The following is a 6619-nucleotide window of genomic DNA, read 5'->3' as shown; positions in this document are numbered from 1 at the left end:
TTATGTTTGATATTTCATAAGTATCATGGTATATTTTTCCATTTAAATGTATTGCACTTCTTGGAGGTCTTATATGTTTTCCATTGATTTTCCTTATCTTTGCCAGACATCCCTTGTGGATGTGTTTGAAGATATGTTTGAGACATATTCTTTCCATGATGCGATTTTTTTCAGCTATTACCGTTTTTTCTAAATTTGGCTGTATATTTGTTATTATAGTGGTTTAATGTGGTTAATTGTTATGTTTGTTATAACTATTTTGTTTAATATGTTTATACTATAGGCATTTTGTTGAGTGATTTAAGGCGAGTTTTGAGTCTGTTTAGATTGCGACTCAATATATGTTTTATTTTTTTTTACTTAATGTTGTTATGTTGGATTCCACCATGGGACAGGGGATTTTGTGGAATGTGTTTTGGTTTTTGGAATACTTTTATCTGCAGCATTTAATTATGAAGTTTGAGAAGGATTCACATGTAGTATTGTGATCTTCATTATGTGGGAATGGTGGTATGTTTCGTGTGTATAGGAAAATATTTATCCCAGTTAGCTTTTTGGATATTTATATCTTGTAGGTGGCAATATTTTGAACATTACTTAAGTAGTTCAGAATGATTGGGAAATGGTCACTTGTGTATGAATCGTCTAGGACGTTCCATTCAAATTTCTCCGCTACATCATTTGAACATAATGAAATGTCAATTGAAGAAAAGGTTAGGTGTGTATTTGAAAAATATGTTGGAACTTCACTTTTCATTGAGACAATACAGATTGTGTTTCATTATAGTATTCTCTATGTTGATTCTCCGGATGTGTCAGTGGGGGGTTATTAATATCCCATAATGGATTATGTGCATTAAAAATCTCCTACTATAAGTAGTGGTTCCTGTAATACTTTTGCTAATAAGTTCAGAAAAATCACTGAAATTTGCATTGAAATTTGGTTGGTATATAAATTACAAATAGTAATTTTACTTTTTATCAGGCATATACAGTTTAATTGATGTTATTTGATATGGCATAGATGGTATGTCAACAGGTTCATATGTAATGCTATTATGAACGTATATGGCTGTGCCTAATTTTCCACCGTCAGTTGGTGAATAACAGGCAATTTTATAGTGTTGGATATTTGTAGGGTTACTTCCTATATGTTGTAGACATATGCACATTGGGTTGTGGTCTCGTATGATTCTTTGTAATTCACCCAGACGTAGTCGGGTTAAGAGACCATTTATATTCCATTGGAATGATTTTATATTCCATTATTGGGAGGTATTGGTGAATTAAATTCTGTAAATTGATTGCTGATTTTACTTTATCTCGTAGTTTATATGCATTTGAATTTAGTTTGTGGTTTTTTAATCGTTGTATTTGTATGTTGGTTATTAGATTCTGCAGTTGTTTGTTTTTCATAGTTGAATATTAATAAGTCTATTTTTGATTTTATAATTTCCTTTTTGTATTTTAAGGATTCAGAACATAATCCGTTCTCATGTTGGTGTGTTAAAGGGCACCTCCTTAATTTGGTAAAATTGTCAATACAATTTCGTACTGTGTCCTCTGTCTTGGTAGTTAGTTGGTTATATGTACTTACAAAGCATTCATTACAACCACAAGATGAAGCATGTTTGGTAATGTTAATTATTGGTTCATAAGTTTTTGGTCTAGCTTTAGAAATGTCTGGTTTTGTAATTCTATTGTTCCTTTTCTGTAGTGATAAGGACTGTTGGTTTGAGGGGTTATTTGTTTGTTGTTGTTAATGGGATATTCGGTCTTGTGGATGGTTGGGGGTGATAGTTATATTTTGGTTTGGTTTAATGGTATGATTTTCATTAGTATTATTTGATGGAATTGTAAAGAGTGATTTTTACTGTCCAGATGTTGGCTGTTTGATTGAGATTGAGGGTAATTGTGTATTTCCACTTGTGATGAGGTTAGTTTAATATCTTTTTTAAATGTTCTCCTGGTGTAGTTGGAGTCTCTCTGGATTGATTGTAATTTTCAATATTTACTTTTTTTCCCTTAGGTGGGGTTCTTTCTAGAATTCTTTTCTTTTTGCCAGTTCGATTATCATCATTATTTAATTCTTCTTCTATTGGAAGTTCTTTTCCATGGATAACTGAATCATCTATGTTGGTGGTGGTATTGGTTGTTGTAATATCACTTTTATTTTGGGTTTCAGTATTATTGGTATGAAATCCAGTTTCCATGTTTATACTATCTTGTTTGTCATTGTGCTGTTTGAGGTCTTGATTTTTAGTCACATTTTGAAAAGGTGGGGGTTTTTAGGATGGATTGTTAACAGCCTCTTACTTTTAGCTCAAGTCTGGCTTCCATGACTGACATTCCTGTCCTATTTATTACACTGAAGTTTCTGTGTTATATTGGTAAAATGACACTCCTTAGATTTTGCGTGATGGGAGGCTAGTCCACAATTAATACATTTTGATTGTGTTTACAGTTCCAATTATGTGGTATGGTCATCTGATGCACAGACTGCACATATAGCTTTATTACGGCATCTTTTGTATGTGTGTCCATACCTTGAGCACTGTGTACATTGTAATGGTTTAGGAACAAAAGGACCGAACTTCTCTATTTTGTCCAAGAAATTTTGATTTTAAATGGTAAGTCTTGGACCTGTAAATTTTTATTTTGGCAATGTTGATATTTTTACTTTTATCTTTCCTACTTGAAATAGAGTATATTTCTAAATCATGGATATTGTTATATCTCAATTTTAGGGAGTCTAGCAATAGTTGTTTTGAAGGAAGCTCCTGCTCGCTATTGGGTAGGATGACTGTACCCTGTACATAATTCAATGTTTTCATGGCTTGTAATTATTACCTTTATATTATTTATTTCTGTTATACTTAAAAAGGCAGTGGACTGCTTTTTATTGGTTATTCTTGGATAAGCCATTCATTGTCCTTGATGTGTCTGCATTCCATGTCTTGTGTTGGATATATGTTAAGTAATTTGTTTTCTAGCATCGCTGCTGAGATTTTGTTGTCAGCTTTGAGGACTAGAAATCTTGACCAATTATCTGGTCCAAAGAGGTCATCAAAATGTACCAATGTGGGATTAAGTCGGTAATTTTTTGTTTCTTTTTGGTCCTTGTTTTATGTATGTTGCTTGTCTATTATGATTTTTATATTTTCTGTATTGCTGAGAGGATTATTTGTCTCTAATTCAGAATTATTGTTCATCATATATGGTTCCATTGTTACGATATTGGAGTTTACCAATTTATTTTTGTTTGTTTCTTTTGTATTTATGCACTCTCTTTGGTTTTCTGGCTCTGCTGCTTTACTTGGAACAGGGGTGTTCCTTTGTATCTTTTATAGTACTTTCACTACTTGTGGCAGTACCTAGGAAATTCGGAGTGACGTGCCAATGGTCATCAACTGTGCCGTAGTTTTTCCATCATGGGGCCCAGGGGTACTCAAATCATTTATTTCACAGTTCATAAATTTTGAGTTTTTACACACACACACACACACACACACACACACACACACACAACACACACACACACACACACACACAAAAAAAAAAAAAAAAAAATTCTTGAAAAGATATCATTGGCCCTTCGCGAAGTTAAATTTTCTGCCAAAGGCACAAGTGAGAAAGGACTCCCAAATGTCCGCATCCCTACCCTACCCCAAAACAGGGGATGGCATAACATGATTAGTATGGCCCAAGTGTAAGCAGAACCCGCTTGCTAGGACTAAGAGTATTATGTTAATACAATTATCCCCATCCTAATCACATTATGGGCAAACTGGATAGAATGCCGAGAGTTCTATTCCTAGAACCAGGCCCCCCTGGAATCCGTGGTCCAGCTCCACAGAATAGTTTCCGCCTGAAAAACAGGTCCGAACATTGTCGGTAGATGATGGATCTACCACAGTTCTCACTATTTAGCTTCGGATTTAACTCCACGTTAAGCCATGATATGTTTTCTCATTTATTTGCTTTCAAAAATTTTGGCAAAAAATGGAAAGGTCCACATAAGTTTACTCGAAAATATATAATGTCATATGGGACTCTTGGGTTCGAACCTGGGAAGAGATTCCTGAGGTTCGAGAGCCCCCTCACCACGTCAAGGTGGTCCCAAAATGAGGGGGTAAGACTGTAGTGTCTCAAGTTTTAGGTAATTGCAGCACAGGCTCCAATATACTTGTATTACTAAAGAATCCTAGGACTAGCATATGAAGTGTATTGCTTGTAGGGGGTAGTCTTGCTCAGTTGATTTAAGATGTCAAGAGTATGCTGATTGGAACATTAAAAAATGGCAGACTCCAGATTCTCACTTAAAGAAATTGGCTAAGGACAAGACAAGAAAGGCAACTGTTAGGGTGAACAGTAAGCTCTTAGATAGTCAGGAATCATCTATGGCTAGATCAGATTCTGTTGTTCCAGTAATTTCTTTGAACCCTGCAACTCCTTTAACTGTCTCACCCCCTCCTTTACCCAGCTCTCTTATTTTCCAACCAACACCTTGGCCAGCCTCTAGTGTAAAATCAATAAGAGATTCAAGTTAATAGTAGAATCACTTGCCCAGTTTGCATTTTCTTTGAAGATCCTAATGGACAAGAAAAGCAATTCAGAGGGCCTCATAGCACCCAGTGCTAGTGAAGTGGTGAAGGAGGTGGCTGCTTGGCCCGCCGATTCTCCTATGCCAAGGTCTCTGCCATGCTCCTCAAAACCTGGAAGGAGTCAAACTGGTAGCCTATGGGAGGTCACTTGGTTGGGTCTGCCCATGGGCAGTCACCCAATGGTTCAACTTGTTGATGAATCCCAAGTTGCAACCAAGAGCCATTGGAGAGGTTTCTCAGTAGATATGCATGATATCTTCAAGTTCAAAGAATCGAGTCCCAGGTGTCATGGGCGCTTCGCGGATAAGTTGCATCCTTTGAAAAGGTGTACTGTGGATATGTATCATTCTTCGTTCACCAGTGCCACGTAAGAAGAGTAAGGAATTTCCACCGTGTAGTCCCTGGGACAGCCCAGAGTATTTTTTGTTGGATAACCACTCGGCAGAAAGTCAACTTCTGGCACAAGCTTCATGTAAGTGCTCTTCCTCTGGTGTCAGAGCTTCCTTTGGAAGTTGAACATACTTTAGTACCAGAGCGCCCTGTAGCGCCTGAGCTCCCAGCAGCTCCCATACACAAGGTAGTGCAAGAACTCCAAGTAATCCAGGACCATCATTGTTGCCAAGTTCTGTAAGAGGGATGCTGAAACCAAAAGTTGACCATTTTATTCTTAAACCTGCATCCAGGTTTGTTTTTTACCCTCTGTCATGTAACACAGAACAAAAATCAGATTTCTAAGTGCCATTACACTTACATAAAACTTAAAAGGGTCAACACTAACCCTGGTAAAGCTTACTAGATGTCAGAACAGTTGAAAAACCATCAAAGATGCCTAGCAGCTTTATCCCTGGTCAGAAACAAAATCATATTGGAAAGATTCCTTCTTTGAGTGAAATAAAAAAACATAATTTTGAATATTGGTTTGATAATTCATTCTGTTGAAGGACAGTGTTTTTTTAGCAATAAGATCCAGAACAAAAACCTACCAGCAAGATGGCCATTACATCCGCAAGTTCGACATTGCTGTGGGATTAGAGGAACACTCAAATGTAGACTTATTAGCATGCAGATTAACAGGTACAACCAGTCGATTGTTAGTCCTTTGAGGGCCCTCAGGCTTGAGCAGTGGATGTGTTTCTTCAGTTTGGCCTGACTCAGACTCATAGACCTTTCCCTCTATCTACTCTAAGTTAGTATTGAGCAATTTAATGTTCACTGTCTTCTTAACGGTTGGTTTCATTCGATTCTTTCCTTGGTATTGCATCATATGCTATTAGATCTGACTGGTGATCAGCACCTTAAGGTTTTGGAATTAGTTGAGGTGGAAGCTCCTTCAACTGAGTGCTACTATTTCAATCTCTGGATTTAGATGCAGGTCGAAAGTTTTATCCACAGATCCTTTAGAGCCTCCGAATGAGCTCCATTCAATTGCGTATTGACTATGAAAACTTCTTTTGTTTAGCACTATCAACAATTAAAAGGAGTAAATGGATTGCAAGCACTCTCCTTAAGGCTATTGCAAGGGAATGCTATTTCATAATTTTGCATTATACCTGAGAATGAAGTTAAGGCTAAGTTTTCAGAGATCTGTAAGAATTCCCCTAACTTAAGATAAATTAAGCCTGAAAGAGGTAGGTATCCTTTTATTTTGTGATTTTAGTCTGGAGAAGGCAAGTTAATATTTTTGTTATGTGGTTTTAGAAAAACTGGATGTCTGTGTCACAGGTTAAGCCTGGAGAAGGCAAGTCAACCTTTTGCGGTTTTAGAAAACATAGAAGTCCTTGTAAAGGGTTAAGCCTGGAAGAGGGCAGGTTAACCCTTTTTGCGTTTTAGAAACCAAGAATGTCATTGTCAAAGATTAAGCTTGGGTAAGGCAAAGTTAACATTTTTTTTTGTGGTTTTAGGAAACCTAATGTCTTTGTCAAAGGTTAACCAGGAAGAGGCAAAATTAACCTTATGTTTTTTGGTTTTAAAAAACCAAAAAACATAGAATGTCTGTCAAAGAACATGAGGTTCTC

This window comes from Macrobrachium nipponense, chromosome 47 (genome assembly GCF_015104395.2).
Source record: "Macrobrachium nipponense isolate FS-2020 chromosome 47, ASM1510439v2, whole genome shotgun sequence".
Taxonomy (NCBI): Eukaryota; Metazoa; Arthropoda; class Malacostraca; order Decapoda; family Palaemonidae; genus Macrobrachium; species Macrobrachium nipponense.
Note: the sequence above shows the minus strand (reverse complement) of the source record.